We start from the raw sequence: 22,363 nt of genomic DNA, 5'->3' as shown, positions 1-22,363 counted from the left end.
CAGCCCAGCAGATGGTAGATGGCTAATCAGCGCTGTTTGAAACACATATACTGCAAAAATCCACAGGACATACAAAACATTTTAAGAGCGGGAGGCGGCAATCAGGTGGCCTCTGAAGACTGCCCGATACTTTGCCACACAGATCTTAAAGTATTTTGATCTAGGAGCCCATTTTGGGGAGTTTTGCTGTGTGATTTAACAGATGGTCTTTGCACAAACACAAACTATCATCCACTCCTTGACATACTGTGTCCATTACAAAGCAACAGGAACAGGCAGTTAACTGGAATAACTGTAGAGGTAAATTAACCTCATGAACCACCGGCTGTCTCTCACTCTTTTGTTGCTAGGCTTGTGGCACTGTCACGTTAGCTCTCAGCCACGTGTGTCATATATTGTTATTTTCAGGACAGGTTAGGCTACTCTGAAATGCCATTATTTGGCATGTGAGTAGCCCTGAATATGTTAGAGGATACATTTTTATGACTGAATGAAATCTCCATCCAAAGGTTAACGGTTTAAGGTCAGCAATCAGGGTTGGTGGCTGATGATCTCCCACTATGTGCACGCACAGACACACACACGCACATTAATATCTCTGGTCACATTCGGTGAGGAGAGCGAGCAGCTCCAGCCACCCATATCCGTCCAGCTGTTGATATCCTTGTTACCAATTAGACCCGGTCTCTGTCTGCCTGCAGTGAGTGGTTATACAGTATGCAGCAGCTCAGTGAACCATCCGCGAGTTAATGAGGGGTGTGCGTACACGTGAGAGTGAAACAGACGGCTTGACTCTCGGGCAGAGATTATGCTTTTTATATCTTTCAAGACTTTAAATTGCTACATTGCAAGTTACTTTCCATTTTAAAATGGAGTCAGCGATTCTGGAGAAAGTGTTGATATTTGAACTAGTGATGCCATGGTGAGGAAGTTTTTCCACTGGTTAATAAACTTGTGACAACAACTGTGTTACGGATAATGTCAGACATTTTACAAGAACAGACTTGGGCTGTCAAGAAAAGCAGTTTTTGGAAAGCTTCAGTGAAAAATATCTGCAAAAATCAGAGCTTTGTCAGGGCTGGAGAAGGAAGCAAAAGTCGGACTTCTTTGAATCATTACTTTTCAGTCGATGCAGCCATAATAATGTGATAATTAGCCACTTTGTTAGTTGCACATTAGCCATAATAGTTACAAAAAATAATCTTCTGGTAACACTTTCTGGCTTGGTTTTTTTTTGCCTTTAATGGATAGGACAGCTAAGTGAGTGAGAGAAGGAGTGACACGCAGCAGAGGGCCCAGCCAGAATCGAAACCTGTGCCACTGCAGCGAGTACGGAGCCTCTGTACACGGGGCGCCTACTCTAACCACTAATCCACCGTCCCCCCCAGGCTAACACTTTCTATGAAGACCACATCTATAATGCGTTATGAGGGCATTTATAGTAAATTATAATGCATTTACAATGCTCTACGACCAAGTCACATCTATAGTGTTTAATGGCTGCTGATACAGTGCATCAGTTAGCATTATGTGTGTTTATGAGTGCAGTCATAGAGCATTATACTTTACAATGAATGGCCTTATAAAGCATCATACATGTGGTCATATTTTGCAAGACAGCTAAGCTGTTTGTTGTAGATTTGTGCCAGTTTCTCTGGCATATCTGGCACTTGACTTTTTGGGGGTCATCTTTGCAAATTATGAAACTATTCCGTCCTTAGACATCTTGGCAGTGTATCTGTAAAACTGTCACGTGTGATCAAACTGTCACAGTTTCAGCAGTGCTGGGCTGCTAGTGACTGAAATTAGATGCTATCACTAAGTTTAAATAATAATTATTTAAACTTACTAAGCGTTGGTGGCTTAGTGGTAGAGCAGGCGCCCCATGTACAAGGCTGTCACCGCAGCGGCCCGGGCTCGATTCCAGCCTGTGACCCTTTGCTGCATGTCATTCCCCCCCTCTCTCCCCCCTTCACACTTACCTGTCCTATCTATAAAGGCAAAAATGCCCCAAGAAATATCTAAAAAAATAAATAATAATAATTAATATTGGTGCATTATAAATATGTTTGATACCGATTTCTTTGTTTATGGGCTATTTGGGATTTTCTTTTTTTGAGTTATTGCATAAATATGTATATATCTATATATATATATATATGTATGTGTATGTGTATGTGTGTGTGTGTGTGTGTAAAAAAAAAAAAAGGAGTATCCCAATACTGATATGGATGTCTATTACCATGACAACGATCAAAGATTTGAGGCATTCAGGACAGCCCAAGAAGAGATAATTGTCGCTGACCTTCAATATCTGTAGAGCTCTGTATGTAGTTAGTGCTAATGCAAACCAAACATTTCCTCCTGTTGCAGCTTCACATTAAAATCATTTAACTGGAGAAACAACATGAACTAACCTCCACAGGAATGCGTCTGTCAGTGAAATGTGCACTACTGCTATTGTTCATCAGAAATGTGTCTATAAAGCAAGCTTTTATTACCAAACTGGGGCTTTTGCTTTCCGCTTTGACACCAAATCCTCGCCACCGTCTTGGTGGTTTCTTAGTCTAATAACTTTGATCATGTTGGCTAATAAGTGAAATCTGACTTCTGCATCTGTGTGCTGCGACTCGGCCGCTGCTACTGCGCAATGTAGCAAACACTTACAATTCATAATTGTAGCATCTGTCATCTAATGGATAAAAAAGCAAAGCAACTGTGGGGGCAGTCTTTGCCTTTGCCGTACATATAGGACACAAGTTCCTGCACTGACATGAAAGTGTACTTTTGATGTAATTAATGGGCTGCAAAAATGTCCAGTGCAAAATGTCTGGAACCCCAGAACAGACAGCCAGCAGACCATGAGGAGATAATTGCTGAATTTGATAAAAAGTGTATTGGATAAGAATCGCTGACAGCCCCTTTAAATGTTTAAAGTGTACCTGCGTGTGCGTGTGTGTGTGTGTGTGTGTGTGCATTTACACTGTCAGTGCTCCTACTGTCTCCATACAGTTTGTCTCCCAGCGAAGCAAATCAATAGTGAAGGCAGTGAGTACACATAGAAAAACAGCAGGCACGCCAATAAGCTGATGTATTGCTGCAGAGGTAAGGATTTTCGCGATAAGGTGTATACTGGAATCATAAGATATTAATGTCCCTGAAAGATATGCTGTTGAAGTTGCCTTTGATATCAGCAATCACTTCAGACCTCTGACCGAGCCAGAAATAAAACCATAAGATGCTTTGACAGTAATGCAGATAACAGCCTTGTTTCTGCATCTGCCTGCTTGTTTTTTCCGCATATCTGCACTGAAAATGGAAAACCATTTAGTGCAGGCTGGTGATTTGAATGCAGCCCAGTCCAGTGCAGCCCTTACCTGACAGAGAGATCTATAAATATGGCAGCTGGATCTACATCACCTCACAGAGGAAAAAGTGTCTCTCAGCAGAATATTTTCAGACACTTTGATGCCAGCCTCGGAGGCATGTGAGTAAATATTTAGTTCCAGTCATTTTTTCCCACCCACAACAAATCCAGCATGCTCATTGTACTGGAGCACAAGAGGCACATGGTAAAATGATTTCAGACAGCCTACTTTTTTGAATCTTAAATACATCTCCCGCAGGCCCTGTGGGCTAATTCAGGCTGTGGAAATGTAGGATGCAGACGACTTGACGAGCAGGAGCAGCTTCCCTCCAGTGCTTGGCATTTCTGTAAACAGACACCCAATTATTCAATCAGAGGTCAGGGAGCTTTTCCACAATTCAAATCGATAGACAATCAAATACTGCTGGACGCTTGCCTTTTTCACTGTAAACTCCTCAACAAAACAGCATTTGGTTGAAATGGATACGGCCATTAACCTTCACTGTCAATACCCCCGGATACATAACATCGACTTGAGAAAGATGTGATCGATGTTTATCGCACTTCCTGTGACAAGCTGTGTGATGGTCGACAGAGCCGTCAGGACAGCTGTCACTGCTATTTAAACCACCCACTCAATTAACGAAAACGATTGCAGAGTACAATATTAAAGCATCAGGAGTTTGTTTACTGAGTGTCGGGCCTTAAAGCGAAGATTCACCAGAACTCAGATATGTTAATGACCCTTATTTGCCCTAATTCATTTCCTGTGTCATGTTGAGATGTTTCCACCTAAAAGAAGTCACAGTTCAAAACGTAAGAAAAATCTGCCCTGTAGGCAACACAGCTTAATCTCCAAGAGAGTTTGGAGAATAGTTTCCATGTTCTACAAGCAAAACAGCTGCAAATAATGTTTTTCATCGACCCTTTCACTGGTGAATCAGCACGGTTTGAAACGACATGAGTGGCAGATAGAGGTGGCTGAATTGTCGAGGGGTCTAATGGAACAGGTAGTCTGACCGTGTAGGACACCAAAAGTGGTTTTGAACAGCCTCACTGGAGGGAGGCCATCATGGAAAAGGTGGAGATGTGATACAGTTTAATGGTGCACATTCTCCTCTTAAAGTCTTTCTTAGTGTTCACATTAAAAGTGACAGAAATGGTTGTGTCAAGAATGTAAGAAGTGAGCTGCAGAGAGAAGATTAAACTGTTACACTATGGTTAAGGATTACCACTAAATACTGGCTGTTGTTCCAGTCAAACAAATTCCCTTGGCAATCGTGTTTCTCTGCGGGTCTGTCATTCTTTCCGTCTTGTGTGTTCAGTCCAGGCCGCCAAACTGTTTCCCGCTCTCTATATTTTGCTGTGCTTTGGTGACCAGTGTGCAGCTTTCCCACAGGCTCCTTTTATAGTGACTTAAGGATCATTAGTCGTGTGCCATTTTCACCTGTGAGATCCCTGGCATACTGAAGGTGAGAACACAATCCTCCTTCATCCTCCTGTAATATAGGACTGCTTCATCTGTTTCAGCACCTTTGTCTTGGTGCTCCTTAATCTTTATAAACAGATACCTGCAAGTAGAATCAACTCGTTCTCATTCCATCTAATACAGATGCTTTGTTAGCAGTACGGTACAGTTCAGTTCGGTATGATTTTTTTTCCGCTTCCACTGTGAAAAGTTGTGGATGGTACCAATGGAACGTTCTGTACCGTCCCCATTTTTGGTCCCCCCTCTGTTGGGGTACCTAGCACACAGATCTGGTACTAAAAGGTGGAGCTGTGAACACTGCAGTCTGATTGGTCAGTAGAGGACGGTCACTCTACTCAGGGCTGAGTTGTGGCTGGTTTTGAGNTCACAGCAGCTGGAGTCAGAATAAAAATTTCACGTTAACAACTATGACCATTACTTTAGTTTTTATGACATACACTTTAAGTAATGAGTGGATCTTCAAATGTATTAATTTCGCCCGGATTATGTGAAGGGCATATATTCTAATCCTCACTCGGAGAAAAAAAACCCCATTGTAGTACATTGTTCCTGTGGGCTATGGCAACACTAAACCCCTGAGCTTGCCTGAGAAGGACTAAATGCACAAACCTGCTGTTTTTAAATATCCCATGGAGAGAGACTCTCACTGCAGCCTGTTCTATTTTGTTCTGAAGATGTCGGCGTGCAGCCTCGTTCTGTGGACGATAAACGAGGTGCAAACTTCCATCTGTGTAACTGATGGTGAGGAAATACAGTGAGTGCTGGACGGAGCAGTGAGTGACAACAACCCCGCCCACATTTAAGAGGACTGTTTGCGATGGAAACACTAGGGTCTTGGTACCATGTCTGAACGATTACTTTTGGTTCCAAAGGTATCATACTGAAAGTGTTTGGTGGAAACACAGCACAGCTGAAGCACATTGAAACACGTAGGTAATGTTATGAAATGGTCACAGTTAGGCCGAAATGCAATCTTGAAACCCATCAGCTATCATCTGACAACAATTTAGCTACTTATTAGCTTTTTTCATTAATCTGCATTTATATGCAGATATCTGTTTATAGAGATTAGCCAAAACATCTGCTTGTTACACTGGACCCCCCAAAATATTGGCCGTTGCTTCCCAGAGGCTTATCATCGTCAGACTGATAGCCGATGGGTTCAAAGATTAGGTGCTCCTTAAATTTGTTGCAGTTTTTGCTCTGCGACTGAAAGACATGACACCACACTGTGTATAAAGATTAATTTATGTCTCTTTTTTGTCACCTGTAGCACTCTCTAGGTGTACCAGACAGCACGTTTGTGGCTGTGTGCCTGGAACATGTGAAACAGAGTATGAGTATCTCATCAGTCTTGTTCTCAGTCTTGTTCTGTGTCTCAGATCCCAGAGGGATACCAGAGCTTAATGACTGATTTTTATGTAAAACAAGATGCCAATCAGAAAGTCTGAGAATTACTCACAGCTTCATTTGTACATCTTTGTTCAGTGTTTGTGAAGAACGGGCATTCGGTTTTAAAGTATCCTCTTGTCTCTGGAACAATACAGTTCTCAGTCCGTATGACGATGCATCAGCTGAGACCGTCTGTGCCCTGGGACTGTAAAGTGCCAAACCTGGTGGTTAGCTCACTTCTCATTTGATGCTGTCAGAAGCGCTCTGTTTTGAATTTCCCAGGGTCCACACTTTCTTTGCTCTTGGCAGCTCTCCTCAGCAACGGTGTCTTCTCCTCTGAATGATTAACCATCCCCAGAAGCCACACTCACATCACTGGGCTCCTCCATGTTGGTGACAGTTCTCACCTTGTCGATGAACTATACCAGAGACTTGACAGAGGTTTTAGACAATTCACACATTCACTTTGAGTCTCTGCATGGACCAGAACGTCATCCATCTGGCAAACTACTCCGTCTAGGCTTTCCTGCAGCTGAGACATTCTCGTTTGGAAATGTTGTGGTGCAGACGAGGGTGCCAAGGCAGAGTCTGTTAAAGCAATATCTCCCAAATGGAGTTATAAATCTGGTGTGCAGAGCAGACTCATTTGCAAAGGGTATTTGCCAAATTGCCAAATTTGCATCCATTTTTGAGAATATTTTGCCGCATTCCAGCTGTCCAAGCGTGTGCTCCATTGATGGAAGCACGTGTCTCTCTCTTTTCGACTATATCAGTACTACATATACAAACCTCAGTGTCATGAGGTTTTGGCACTGGAACCATTCCTTTACACCAGTCTGTAGGCGGCTCCACCGTGGAAATCACTCCAGGCTCTTCCATGTGGGCTCATTCTCTCTTGACTTTTGGTAGAAGAGGTAATGGGACATGTCTAGGCGTTGACAGGGCAAGTAGCTTGGCATGGTTTTAGCTCAACCTACGCCACTGACTGGTTTTAGAAACTGCTGTATCACTCAAGAACACTGTCTCCACAATCGCTACTTATCCAAGAGAGACACTCGTCTCGCGGCTGCGTAGTGCTTTTGCCAGTCACAACATAGACAAATTTCCATTATGATTCTGCTGACTGTACTCAGTGTGGCTGGAACATTCCTCTGACTTCACGGGGCCATGCCAAAACCGTACAGTGTAATCTTTGACGGCTCTGACTCGATACTCCCTTTCTGACAGCACAGTTACATCTGCTCCCATTAGGGTTGGGCCTGTGAAAATTTTTTAACCGGTTTGATATTTAGCACTTCATTCAGTAGCCACTGGAAGTGGTACATAATAAGAAGGTGACAGCCCATGAATGAGAATATGATGACTCCAGTCCACTTGGTGGCAGTAATCCACCTCTAAGCTGATTTGCCAACCGCCAAGAGGAAGCAGAGTGAAGCAGTACAACAGTCTGGATCAGTGTTGCCAGGTGTACGATAATTATTGTATTTGTACGATAATTTGGCCCCCTGTACGATGTACGATTAATAATCCCAAAAAAGGCAAAATGTACAATAATTTGACCATTCCATTAATGTGTGGTTGTAATCAGTATGCCAGAGTTTTTTGTGGGCCCTGAAGGCATCTGTTCCCATGTGACATGTTTCCAGCCAATCGCACTTTGCTTAGCCTGAGATACGGGTGACGTTTGTGTCTGAACAATGAGCACGATTGGCTGAATGGTCAGCTGTACCCGCCCCACGAGGCGCTAGGACCCGTCAGGTAGTTGAGCAAGAATGAGATTCAAAACAGAAGAAGAGGAAAAACAGAAGCAAGGAAAATGGGAAAAAAAGCAAACCAAAACCGTAAACACTAGAGTGACTATATTTGCCTATAGAGCATCAGTAGGATTGTTTTTTTGGTTATGATGGATGAACGATAATTTCCCTCACAATACGATAATTTTGAGTCTCTGGTACGATAATCCTACTTTTCCCACCTGGCAACGCTGGTCTGGTTTACTGATCCTTGGTTCACCTCTTTCGCCGGCTTCGAATCCAAAATGTTGCCACACTGGCACAGTTTTAGTTTTCTTTGAGACCAACTCAGCATGTCTCGTCTCGTCACGTGCAAAAACACATTAACTTTTTAGCAAACAAGCACAATGTGCACTGTGTACTATTACCTTGGGTGGTATCTACTTTTCACATCTTCATACCTTCCTGTAATTTCACCGGGGTACACACAGTACATGAGGGTATTTGTCACTGGAAACTGGAATCATCCCAGCTCGAGCTGCTGTGTTTACTTTGAGCTCCCAGACGTGATTGTACACTAAATCTACTGTCAATGTTTGTGTCACCTAACAGTGTGAGTAATTTGCTTTACTATAAAACACAAGAAATTCAGTAAGAAGACCCGCTGATTGCTAAAAACACCAAATGCAAACTGAGCAAAAACAAAAAAACAAAGAAAACCAACCAAAAAAACTGTGTGTTTGTACATGCAGGGGTGAAAGACGTACTCAGACCTTTTGCTGAATTTAAAGTACCACTACAACAGTACAGAAATACTCTGTTACAAATAAAAGTAATAAAAGTAATGTTTCTCAAAACTTCAGTAGAAGTACAAAAGTATTAGCAGTTACAGGTAATGAAAGTAAAAATACACATTATGCAGAATGGCCCATTTCAGATCAGAATAATATATATATTGTATAATTGCATTACATAATTACAGATATTATAAGTTCTGATGGATTTAAATGTGAGCATCTCTGTAATGTCTAATAGATAATTACACTACTTGAAATACTGATGGGCAGCTTCATCTATAATAATACAACATTTAATTATTGATTATTTTGTATTATTAATGTCAATCTGCAAAGCTAACTAAGGGCCCTATTTTATACACACGGCACAGCTGACATGTCTAGTTACCGACTGCTGCAGTTGTCATTTACACAGCCAGCGCCTATGTTGTGTAAGCAGCAAATGTATGTCCAAAAAATGTCCATCTGTGCGCCCATGTCCGTGTAGGTCATACAATGAGTCGTGGTCAGGTGCATTGTTGTTCTAAAATCAGTAGCTCAGTTTTTTTCTTGCTATTAAAAAGGCACATGATTCAGATAATAAGATAAGCCTACATAGGAAGGTTCACAAAGCGCATACATTTGCTTGTTACACACAAAGGGACGTGCTGATGAGCAGCTTCATTGGTTATTTCAGAAGCTAAAAGTTTAGTCAAGTTTATAACTACAGTTTTTAGTTTTGCTGCTTAAATGTCCCATGATATTTTCTGCAGTGACATTACTGCTCTCACTGCATTACTCTCAGGAGAAAAACGCTCACTCCTCCAATTTGCCGGATCAACCATGTATATAGCAGTGCGTCAGGTGCAGGCTCATTTGGCTGTTGAAGGGAATGGGAGATGGCATTCTGATTGGTTACATTGTTATGCCCAAAACACACCTACGATTAATTAATGGAAAAAAATACAATCCCTTTGCCTCTTTTAAAAAAAAATGTTTATTGCCTTTATTGACAGGACAGATGTCAAATGACAGGAGAGATGAGAGAGAGAGAGAGAGAGAGAGAGAGAGAGAGAGAGAGAGAGAGAGGGGATGACATGCAGCAAAGGGCCGCAGATTGGATTTGAACCCAGCCCAATGCAAAGGACTGAGCCTACAAGGTGAGCTCAAGGTTGCTCCAGACCCTTTGCCTCTTATGCCTTACTTTGCATCCAGACTAAATGCCATTTAACTAACGAAAGTAGTTAAATGGCATTGCACTTGCGCCATGCACTTTTCACCATTTGCTACAGATCATTCATATTCATTCATTCTCCATAGCCGCTTATCCTGCTGATGTTGCGGAGGGGCTGGGGCGAGAGATGGGGTACATCCTGGAAGGGTTGCAAGACTATCGCAGGGCTAACACATAGAGACCTTCACCTTCACACTCACATTCACCACCAGTCACCAGTTAACCTAACCTTTTTGGACTGTGGGAGGAAACTGGAGACCCCGGAGAAAACCAACGCTGGCATGGGGAGAACATGCAAACTGCCGCCCCAGTGTAGTGAAGTAAATTTAGTGGAGTAGAAGTGTAAAGTAGCACAAAATGAAAGTAACCTCACAACTGTACTTACTGTACTGTATACAGTACTTCAGTAAATGTACTTAGTTACGTTCCACTGCTGTGTCTGCATGTACTTTATTGTCTTTAACAAGGAGTTGAATCCTACAAGACCAGAACTTAACACCATTTTCAGCCTGGTTTTGATCATTTCCACATAGCCCACAGGCTTCTACATTACTAATTAAAAAATAATAATAATCACAGACTGGGTTGGTGGAGTAGAAGTAGTGAAGATCTGATTTTCTAATAGTGATGCCATTTGGAGCAACTATCACACTATATTCTCTGTTGAAGCATTAAGTATTGAGTTTGAAAATGAATCTGGTGTGTCAACACTGTGGAAGATTTTTATGATGAAACACCCCATCAATTTCAGTACAATCTTTAGGAAGCTCCGCTGCTTTAAACCTCCTTATACAACCATCATCTGCCAAGTACACAGATTTAGGTGGAGGCTTATTTCTTTTTTATTAATTACTTTAGTTAATGTCTGTCTCTTCAAAAACCCAACGACCCGCTCCCAGACTGAATCCATGTATTCAAAATGTAGACTCAAAAGGAGCAGCGTACATTTGAAAATCGCTCTGTTCTCTCATACAATCCACTGTTATTAAAGTGTCTTAGCTCTGATTGCTTTATCCCTGCAGACTGCTTTATCCCTTTGTGCAATGTGGAACATTTCACCCACCTACTCAACCACAAATGAACAGGGAGCTCCAAACTCAGGCTGAATCCACTCACATAAAATGTATGAAAATCATCAACACCTCCGTTATTTCCAGCTAATCCGAACCTTAAAGAGACACTCAGAATCCAAATTCAGATTTCCCTGATGCTCAGCCTGTTAAAGTGTATCACAAAGTGAGCAGCTGTAAACTTTTGTATTCCCTGGATGCTGACCTTTTTATGAAGAGCTCTTAACGAGGCAAAAGCGCGTCTGTGTGCGGAAAGGAAATCTTGACCTTTGGCAGCGTTTTCAGACACGGTGAGATATTACTGGCTGTCTGCGTTAAGCCATCTCCTTCTGTTAGTCTGTGTGAAGAGCAGGCATGCATGCCGTACAGCTGATAACAATAAAAGCTGCATCAATAAATGAGAACTGGAGCCATTTTCACCCTCTTCTCCACAGACGCCGCATCTAAACAAGCCCTGTGCATCTCAGCACTGACGACTCTAAAGGGTAGAAAATCCCACGAGGGGAAGCAACATATTTTTTTCAATCCATTTGTTACTATTTTCATTCTATTTCCAGACAAAGGGGCTATAAGAATAAAGCATCTTTTAAGGTGAAGCTTCTTCTATCCCACCCCACTCTCTCTCTCTAATCCTCTCTCCCTCCCACTTTCTCTTTGTCTAACCATCTCTTTGTCTCTCTGCTCGCTGCTGAAGTGTGAAATGGATCTTTCCTGATCTCTGAGCACCTGGTTTCCAAGGGAACCAAGAGAGTCATTTGAGTCAGATTTGCAGTGAAGATGGTGCTGGCTGCTGTGCAGTACAGTGGGGACTAATATTACCGCTGAGCGTCATGTGGGAAATGTGACCGGGGACTCGTTCAAATTAACTCTGAAAACAAGACACTCAGATACGACAGGAGGGAACATATAGACATTTGAAACGAAAGCAAACTTCAGCGGTCTAGAGACATCGGACACTTGACACACGATATATCACTCCACTGTAATGCAGTCGCTGTCTGAGTACGAGTCAAACGCGAGAGTGAAGCAGTAGCCTTTGGACATGGGGGTAAACTTTTCCTGTGGAACCGCATCAATAAATCATGGGCATTCATGAGTGAGATTAAGAATTCATGCCAGCTGGCTTTTGGTTCATGGATAGTAGGGCATCAGCTTGTCTCTGTCTATACAGCCTGTCTTTGTCCACTTTGGAAAATGTGGAGCACGAGGTTTACACTCAACTGAGGCGAGGCAAAGAAAACAAAATGTTGTCAGATTAAATGCTGTAACCTGTGGATGTATTTGCTGATGAGAGATCACATCTGACAAGCAGAGGAACGCACAAAATTGTGGATGAATCATAAAACAAGCCTCCTCTACAGACTGAAGTGTACTGTAAACCAAATCACATACATCGACACCCCTGACTGAAAACACAATGGCTGTACTGAGCGTACATTTTTTACATTCAAAGCTTCTATTGAGGCTTTGGAAAAATTTTTGAATGTCTGTCGTCATGGTAAATGGTAACTGGACTGGCGTTTGTATAGTGCCTTTCTCATCTTTCCACACTACATGTAACATTCACTCATTCACATATGAAGTCATATAATGGTGGCCAAGGCTACCAGACAAGGTGCAGCATGCTCATCAGTTACATACTGACATGTACTACCACACCAATGGCACAGCCTTGTTTTGTGATCACCCAAAAATAAATATTTTTAAAAATCCTCAATTTGAGTATTCGATTAAATGAGTTCATCTTTTTATTTTTAAATAAATCAACTTCTTTTCAAAACTGTAGTTTGTAATCAAAAAAACCAAACAAAATAAATAACAACTGTCATATTTGTTGAAACCGTCATATGTACACAGTACTAAATCAGACAAAAAATCTGTCTCTGCCTACTCTTTGCCTTGTAGCACTCCTAACGGCATTACACCATGTGAACAAGAACAACTAATCAAACCCGAGGAGTCTCTAATTGGTCTCTAACGCAGCTGTCAATCAAATCAATCACTGCTTGAGGACTGCGGTCAAACTGTCAGACTCTGCAACAGTGATCAAATATGAATCTGTATTCTGTTGCTGCATTGCCTCTTTCTCACCTCAAATGTTTTCACAAACATATGAGAAGCTTGATCCAGCCAGTGGGTGGTGCCTGGTTTTGGTTCATCTGTTTTCAACATGGCGGCCAGGTTGCAAACTTTCTCATTTTACAGCTAAATAGTACACTTAAATACGTTTCTGGAAACATTTGAGGTGATGCAGTAACAGAATCAATTCATATTCAATCAGTGCTGCCTAGTCTGACAAATTGACTGCAGGTCACAAGCAATGATTAACATGACTGACAGCTGCGTTAGAGACTCCTCGGCTCTGATTGGTTGTATTTGTTCACGCGGGTTATCCCGGTCTTACTCTGAAGTCGTCGAAATCCGGCGCTTCAGACACTGACAAAAACAAGCCGTCCTTTAACATCTGTATGATACATGGCCAGTCGCCGTTGTAGTTTAACGGTGCTTGGTGGCGTCACAGGAAAACATGGTGGGACAAGAACGAAACTTAAGGCAGCGTAAGTCTGGCTGGGGTGGGCAGGAAGGGTGGTGGATGGGTCCAACAAACACTGACTTTCACCCGGGAGAGTGGTGTTTGTGTCCCGTGAGATTTTAAATTCAAACCCTGTTCTTTTTTCGTATACCCAACCATGTTTTAAATTTACTGTGAAAACGTAAGTGTATTTTGAAAGAAGACAATGCATGTAACAAGCAGAACTTGACACAGCTTCCCAGAACGTCAAGAACCAATGCACCCAGGGTACCTTTCACATCGTACCTGGACGTGGAAAGTCCATGACCAAGCGTCAATATGTGATGAGGTCGGAGTGAGAATGTGTTGCAATAACAGCTTTAATACAGGCATGTTCCTCCCTTTTTGCACGGCAAGCAAGAGAGCAATGAAAATTTTGTTTTTATGTGGTTAGATAAAAACATGTTGTGAATTTTAGAAATGGATATACCTTTACATCTCTTTGGACTTTACAGTGCTCTGGACAATCCTATGCACCCACAACTAACTCTACAAATAATGCTAATAATATAAGTCTTCATCTGAAACTGTGTAGAAATACCAGCTTTAAACAGAATGAATGGACATGCAAAATAGATAAATGAATAAATAAAATAAAATATAAATGTATAAACTCAGCTTCAAACTATTCAGCACAGCACACTGAGAAAATGTATTGGAAGATAATAAATGTATTCTGGTATATATTCTTTGTAAAAGTAATTTGCAGAAGTGTAGGAAGAGGCACAGAAGCAGAGAGGAGACAGAGTTTAGTTTCTGTTGCTCATGTAATGTGTAAGTTGACTCTTTGACTCTACTGGTTCTGAACACTTGTCTAACAGAAGAGGGATGAGGAGGCTCAGAAACATTATCATCACCTTCAAGTAAAGTTTGCTGTTACAGTACAACACCATCACCGGCTCACAAGTAGTGAAGCACTTATAAAATTCTTCTAAAAGCTAAAGCTTCTGCAAAGCTCCATCTGGTCGCGAGCAAGTTGAGCAATTCTGCAATTCAGAGAGAGTCCAGCTCTAGCCACATTATAATTAATTGTAGGGGATGTAAAAGTTTCATGGATGAGTCATTATTGCTTCTTTGGCCACAGCACAAGCTGAAAACACAACATACTGTGAGTTAATATGATGAACATGGTCGCAAACAGTTGTTTATTTAAACATCCAGGAGACACAAAGCGACATTAGCATTCATTTGGAGTTATGTTTGTTAATTAAAGTCAAACACTAACTTTCCCTCTGGATGTGTTTCGGTCTCGACAAACTCCTGAGGACAATATCTGGCTCTTAAACTGCTAAATGCACCGCTGTGTTTCCCAGCAAGTTGCTTACTTTGTGGTGCTGAGCAGCTACAGTGGATTTATCTATCAGGCTATTTTTCACTGAAAAAGCAGCTGCTGTTGGAAAAATGTAAATGAAACAGTGAAGTCACTGGGTGTATAACCAAAACAATGAGCTGAAAGACGCTACAGTACAACTCTCCACAGAGCTGAGGGGATCTGGAGAGTCAGATAACACTTCTCTGTGGGTTTCTTACTACGAGCAACTCCTATCACATCACACATAATGTTTTGGCTCATTGTTAAAGTAGCTGTAAACAACATTCAGAGCATTATTATAACAGCAAACAACTAATTACTATTTAAAGATACTGTGCAGTAATGGCGTCCTGAGAACAGAATGAAGTCATGCTCCCTCAGTGTGATGTAATGTTAATATGAGCTTCTCTGTTCTCTGTTGTGGTGGACAGTCCGTGGAGCATGTTAGAGCATGTGACTCCCTGTGTGTGTATGCCATTGATTAGCTAATCACCACCACTTTGCACAGTGCTCACACCAACACATTCTCACTCTGACCTCACATATTCTTTCAAAATACACTTCCGTTTTCTCAGGAAATTTACCAGTGTTTGTTGGACCATCAACCACCCCTCCCACCCACCGTGCAGACTTTAGCTGCTTTAACTTTCGTTCTTGTCCCGCCGCATTTCCCCCTGATGCCACCAAGTGCTCTTAAACTATAACGGCGACCGGCCGCGTATCATGCCGACGTTAAAGGATGGCTTTTTTCGTAAGTGTCGGACGCTGCAAGTCACTGCCCAAGCACCGGATTTCGATGACTTTGGAGTGAGATTGCATTGCTCACACCGACCCAATCACAAAAAAAAAAGGCATTGTACATAGGGATGGGTACCGAGTTCGGTACTTTTATTGGTACCGACCGAATTCGGCCGGTAATCCCGAGTATCGATTCACGTAAAATCACACGGTACCACATTCCGATACCTGAATGCATCCTCGGGACTTCGAGAGTGGAGGACTGACGTTTTCGCTGCCTATCGTGAACGCAGCATTGTACGCACGAGAGCGTGATCACATCAGTGGCAGCTATCAACAAAGCAGCATGACTGAGAGAAAGAGGTCGAAGGTGTGGCTCCATATCTCAAAGTTTGATGCAGACTACGCTCGCTGCAATATTTGCGACGCAAAATGCAAGGCCAGCTACGGAAATACCTCAAACCTGAGGAAGCGCCTGGTCAAGCACAAGGTGTTTTTAAAGGCTGACGACTGCACAGTATTTGATAGCCTGAAAGTTAAGGCTACTTCTCCCGGCGTTAGCACACCTGCAGCTAGCGGCTCGTCTTCATCTGCAGCCAGCATCGGGGCAGAAGAAGTGGGATTAACGTTCGATGATGACGACGGTGATTAAGCGGGGCATCAGCTACATCGGCTCCAGGTAATTAATAAGCTTAGTGATTAGGATGATTGGGCCTTGTTCTGGTCATTCTAACGTGGTCTTGAACAGTGGTCTACAGCTTGTCTAGCCTGGTGACACCATCCCCTCCACCTCCATATGACAAAGTCAGCTCATATACTACATCACCTCAGATATGATAACTATGAAATGTGTATGTGTAACAGGTCTGCAGAAATTTACAACATTTTCCTCTGGTGACATAACTGCTCATACGGCGGTCACCACTGATACCGGCACAGTGTTGTTGCAGAGGCATGGTGTAAATTCTCCCATTTTCCCTAGGTTAACACCATCAGCTCTGTCAGCACTGTTGCCATTGTTAGCACTGTTTATTGATTTAGCACTGTTAGCTGCTAGCCACCAGCTCAGCCACCTCCATGTGTAGGGTTGTGTGCAGACAGTCTCAGCTAAGACTATGAATCATATGCTTTAAATATCGCATACAGCCCCTTTAATATAGTGATTAGCGAAAATTTAAACATATACTTCTTTAAAACATGTGAACTTTTTTGAATGAGAAACAGTAGTAACGGTGGTGGTGTTGGTTGCAGCAGTGTTACCAGCTGCACCACCGATATAAAGTTGAACTAAGTAAGAGGAAGTGCATTATGTTGTTTTTTTCAACACAAGTCAAAATAATATTAAATGATTTAGACCGCTGCCTTTTATGCCATTATCTGTTTTCACCTAGAAATAAATTATTCAATATGTGATAAGATGCTTTTTCTCCTCCATGGCTCACACAGTTAAATTCTTCCAGTCAGCTACAGAGTTCTGTATGTTGACGATGTTAAATTAAATTACATCCAGTCAGCGTGTTTCATTTAAAAATACAATAAGCGTCGCATTTGTCTTATTGTCAGAACAGATACATTACCAGACTGGAGAGGGAGGCGCTCCAGGGGATCTATTCTATATCTTCTGTGAGTGTTTGTGTGTGTGTGTGTGTGTGTGTGTGTGTATTTGTCTGTATGTGTGTACTCATCTACATTTGGCTTCGAGACAAGTGGTAATCTCTAACATGTACACTGATGTCTTTTAGTACGTCTTAAAACAAGGGTGTTTTATGCATTAAAGTCAACATGTGGACACATTTAGATGTACAAACTGACAAAATATATACAAAAACACACACAAGATGCAGTACAACATACCTGTCACCTGAGTGTTCACACCAGAAGTATATTTGCCCGTGCCGGTCAGCAAGCAACACTGCAGCTCTGCCTTTTTCTAATAACACATACAGCTCTGTCTCTGACTGATTGTTTCTCTCACTCTCTGTTTAGACACAACTGACAAATATGTATCATAAGTAAGCATGGGATGCATATTTTATCACTTAAAAAAATCAGATCATTTATATCATTATATAATCAGAAGCAGACTTTAATGATCCCCGAGGGGAAATTAAGATTTGTTACAGTTGCGCCGATGTAAAGAATAGAGAATTATAAGAAGTAAGACTGAGAATGAAATAAAAGAGCAATAAATAAAGTAGAAATGAACTGTGCATTAAAATAAAAAATAAAATGTGTATTATGCTACTGTGTTTAACACTAATGCTTAAGATATAAAGATTAAGATAATAAAATAAAACATATATTGTCACTGTGCTGAGGCTGTGAGTGTGAAAATTTAACTACAATATACATCAGTAGAATAAACAACAATAGAATTTGAGTAAGTAATGTGCATTGTATGTTGAGTTAATATATATACATTCAAGACGTTAAAATAACTGCACAGAATATTGCAGTATTGCAATATGTCCTTTATATCATTCTTCAGAGATTATCAGTGTGTTTTGTTGCCAGATTGGCTCACGGCTCGCAGAGAGAATAGTGCAGACAGCTAAAGTATCACTGCAGATCGCAAGCTGGTAGCTTAGCTCAGGGCCGCAGCACATCAGCGTGAAAAGAAGCGGGCAGCACTCCATAGAAACCAGCACAATTCATGGTGCTTTCGTGTCCATTATAAACCCAGAATTTGGCTGTACTTGCAGGGCTTTGTGGTAAATGTTACCATCAGCATTTTAAGATGCGCACAATGACAATGCTAAGATCTTAGTTGTTTGTGTCGGCATGCTAATATTTGCTAATAAGCACCAAACACAAAATATAATTGAGGCTAATGAGATGGTCTTGGAGGCATTTGGTTATTAATGAAAGGTCATGAAAGAGAAATTAAAATTTTGACCTGATAATGGGGGTGGATGAAAAGTCAGGGGATCACCAAAGTGATTATAATTCATCCTGCGGGGGACGGAAATGTCTCAACCAAATTTCATGACAATCCATCTGATAGTTGTCGAGACGTTTCACCGCAAAACCACAAATGTCAACCTTGTGGCTAAAACCATCACAAGACACACACACACACATTCTGTATCTGCAAGAACCTGAAATAAATATGCAAATACAGCAGGATCAAAGCTAGAAGGCTGCTTAATAGATCTTCTGCTTGACATTTAAAATACTCACTGTCTCACAATAGAAGGGACTAATTCTGCCATTAGAGCAGAGAGCCAACTAAAACAATTAGTTACATGATCGCAAAGCACTTTGCAAAATAATACAATATAACACTGCGCTGTCATTTTCCTCTGCAGCACTAGAACAAAATGTTTTCCAAATCCTGTTGCTCATTTGTGTAACAGCTCTGTCCTCCAACATTCAGCAGCAGGTGGGGGTGACGGATGAGGAGTTTCTCTTCCAAGAGTCTTTCAAAACAGAAGCAAGTTTGAGAAGTCTGAAATGTCACTGTTTAGTGAAGCGATCACTGAGTCACTAATAAACTCCAAAGTAGCTGTTTTCTTGAATATTGCCTTTGTTTAATATTTGCAGACTGAGCGATGACACACACACACACATTCATGAGCCTGTGATCTGGCAAATATTCATCTGTAATGTTATCAAAACAAAGGAAACCATAGCAAAGTGGCTTAGTGCTTTTGCAACAGAGTAACTATGGAGAGGCCTAGTGTGTTGCCATAATTGAAAGCGTGTTGACTTCCTGGGCGACCCTTCCTGAAGTTAATGGTTTAAAAGAATCCACAAAACAGATGGGGAGACAATCCATTGCAATCTGTGAATAAATAAACGAGAGATTAGAAGTGAGAATCTGCGGGAGGAGATCCATAAAAGTGGGAAGTGTGTCATTGTGACCAAAAAAAATAAATAAATACAAAAGATGAAGTTATCAGAAGATGTTTTCTAGGCTTTGTGTAGCTTTTCATTGGTCTTTGTACGAATTAATAACATGTCATACTGAGTGTGTGAAACTGGGAGGAAGATGAGAAAAGTAAAAATGAGGCTGTTATCGACAGGAAAAAGACAAGGCTGAGGAAAAGAAGTGTTTTCTCAGGAGGATATGAATTACCGCCTGCCTCTGGACAAAACTGGCACAGTATCTTTTAATCATCAGAGGAACTGTAGCGCACAACAACGTGACTGAAGTTGAATCACTCAAGAATGGATCAGTTGGAAATAACCCTCGCCACTGTTTTCTCCTTCCTTTTTTTCTTTAAATAAATTGAACATTTCTCTCAAAATGTCCCTGAAAATTAAATCCATTTCGAGTTAAAGGAGAGATAAGAGACCTATTATCCTTTCAGAATAATTATGTGCAGACCAAATGCATCGAGAATGATTAAAGTTTCGGGGGAAACCAGAATTACTGCCTCACGGTTGTATTCCAACACAATCCAGTGAAGTCGCAGTTAACATCCATGTCTGTCCACATTCATATAATACATGTAATGGAGACTTTGGGGGGATTTAATAAAAGGTATTAACTGAAAATTGGTGAAATGGAAGTTACCGCTACATTAACACGTGAGTAATTACAGTGAGAAACATGCTATCTTCACTGAGAGACTTTTTACAGAACGGTAAAGAGGACTGATGGGAAGCTTCGTCACGTGGTGCAACAACAATTACCCGATGCTCAGTGTCAGCAACATGAATAAGCTTGAGGTTGACTGCCAGAGAAACAGGGCTGAAAACAAAGTTGTAACCTTGACAGTAGAAAATGCTTCACATATAGATGTTGCTATAAAGAAGCTACAAAAAATGCTTCACACAGATCTTCCCACAGCAGCACAGAAGATCTTTACAAGATCTGAGACCCTGCGTCCTCTTATGAGAATATCACATTTTGGGTTTACTGGTCCTTATACTTCATTCTACTTCACTTAGGCATGTTGTCCTCATTTGTGGACACTTTTTTGTGCCGTGTAGTGGTAGTAAAAGCACAAAACACTAATCCATGTGAAAACAAAATGGCAGCCATCTCTGCCAAGTCAGTCTGCAGCCGACTGCGAAACAAAAGTGGGCAAGGTACAAAAACCTGACAGTACAAGAACAGTACCAAGCTAAGACGCCGTTTATTAGAAAGTATCCATCCATCCATTTTCATAACTGCTTATCCATTTGAGGGTCGCGGGGAGGCGGAGCCTATCCCAGCTGACATTGGGTGAGAGACAGGGTTCACCCTGGACAGGTCACCAGACTATCGCAGGGCTGACACATAGAGACAGACAACCATTCACACTCACATTCACACAATTTAGAGTCACTAATTAACCTGCATGTCTTTGGACTGTGGGAGGAAGCTGGAGCACCTCGAGGAAACCCACGCTGACACAAGGAGAACATGCAAACTCCACACAGAAGGGCTCCCTCCTGGGATCAAACCAGTGCTAACCACCACACCACCGTGCCGCCCTAGAAAGTACCAGTTTGCAGATATTGGGAATTTTTCGCTTCATTATTGTTGACAATGTTTAGTTTTTTATACTTATCAGGTCCTAATGATCCCAAATAGCTAGGAGAAGTTGAAAATGCATACCAAACCAAAGTTCAGGTCTCAGGAGGATATCCAACCAAATGTCTCCAGCTCTGTTCCTGAGTTAGGGCCAAAAATGTGTTTCGTGAGGTCACAGTGACCTTTGACCACCAAATTCTAATCAGCTCATCCTTGAGTCCAGTGTTGTTTGCTCAGGAAGGTTCCTAACTGGGTGAAATAACCAAGAAGTATTTAAGCGGCAGCCGAGATAAGAGCCGGTCAGATTCTATAAATTCTACGGGAAGGTGCTTCAGTGCTTCCTTTCTTATCTCCTTTAGCATAGGGTACACGGGACCATCCTTTATGAAAGGGCAGGAGATAATGCTGTCCCACAATTCCTTGCAGCAGCAACACTGAAAGTGACACACTATTCAGCCATTCATTAAAACAAAGGCCATGTCTGTCTTGCATAAGTGACACAATTATTTTTATCACTCTAATTAGGATTCATGTGGATAAATATGAGTGGACAGGAAGGTGAGCGCGAGGAAATACTCTCAATGTGACAACCATTTCATTTCACTTTTGTGACTGGTAGCTTATATTCCTCTTTTTATTTTCATTCCAACTTTGGTAATGAAGTTATTTAAAAAGTATCTAAGATATGATTTTTGGAACATTGCAGTTAGGGCTGCCCCCTAAGAGTCAACCAAACGATCGTCGACCAGAAAGTCGGCAAAATTTCATTGGTCACTTAGTCACAAAAACAAACAAACAAACAAACAAACAAACATGAAACTCTATTAGGAGCTGCACCTCGTCAGAATAAATCAAAACCTATATGACTGGACCATGTGGGAATTTAATTTGAAAGGACAGACACAGGAAGTGGCCACGCTCAGCAGTCAGACAGGAGTCAGGTTAATTTCCAGGGCTGGTACCTGCGGTTATTCCACAGGCTAGTTAATAACATGTCGGGCAGGAAATCCAAAGTGTGGGATCATTTTGAGAAGGTGAAGGACGAACCCAAGGTGATATGTAAACTCATCTTCATTGGTCGACTACAAACATGACGTATCATCTGAAACATGGAAGTAGCTACATGCCCATTAGCCCACAGCGTCATTAACAGGCGGCTCGCTCAGTGTGTGACGTGCACTTGTAGATAAAATATAGGCCTATATTAATGAAGGTT

General features: G+C 41.6%; 1 protein-coding gene across 3 annotated transcripts in view; it reads right to left on the bottom strand.

Annotated features, from left to right (window-relative positions):
- Nucleotides 1-22,363, bottom strand: part of LOC126382873 (dipeptidyl aminopeptidase-like protein 6) — a 145,880-nt gene that overhangs the window by 56,677 nt on the left and 66,840 nt on the right. The gene's annotated exons all lie outside the window — the stretch shown is intronic.

The sequence above is a fragment of the Epinephelus moara genome, chromosome 21, assembly GCF_006386435.1.
Source record: "Epinephelus moara isolate mb chromosome 21, YSFRI_EMoa_1.0, whole genome shotgun sequence".
NCBI lineage: Eukaryota > Metazoa > Chordata > Actinopteri > Perciformes > Serranidae > Epinephelus > Epinephelus moara.
The sequence above is the reverse complement of the archived record's forward strand: the minus strand, read 5'-3'. Positions and strand labels throughout refer to the sequence as shown.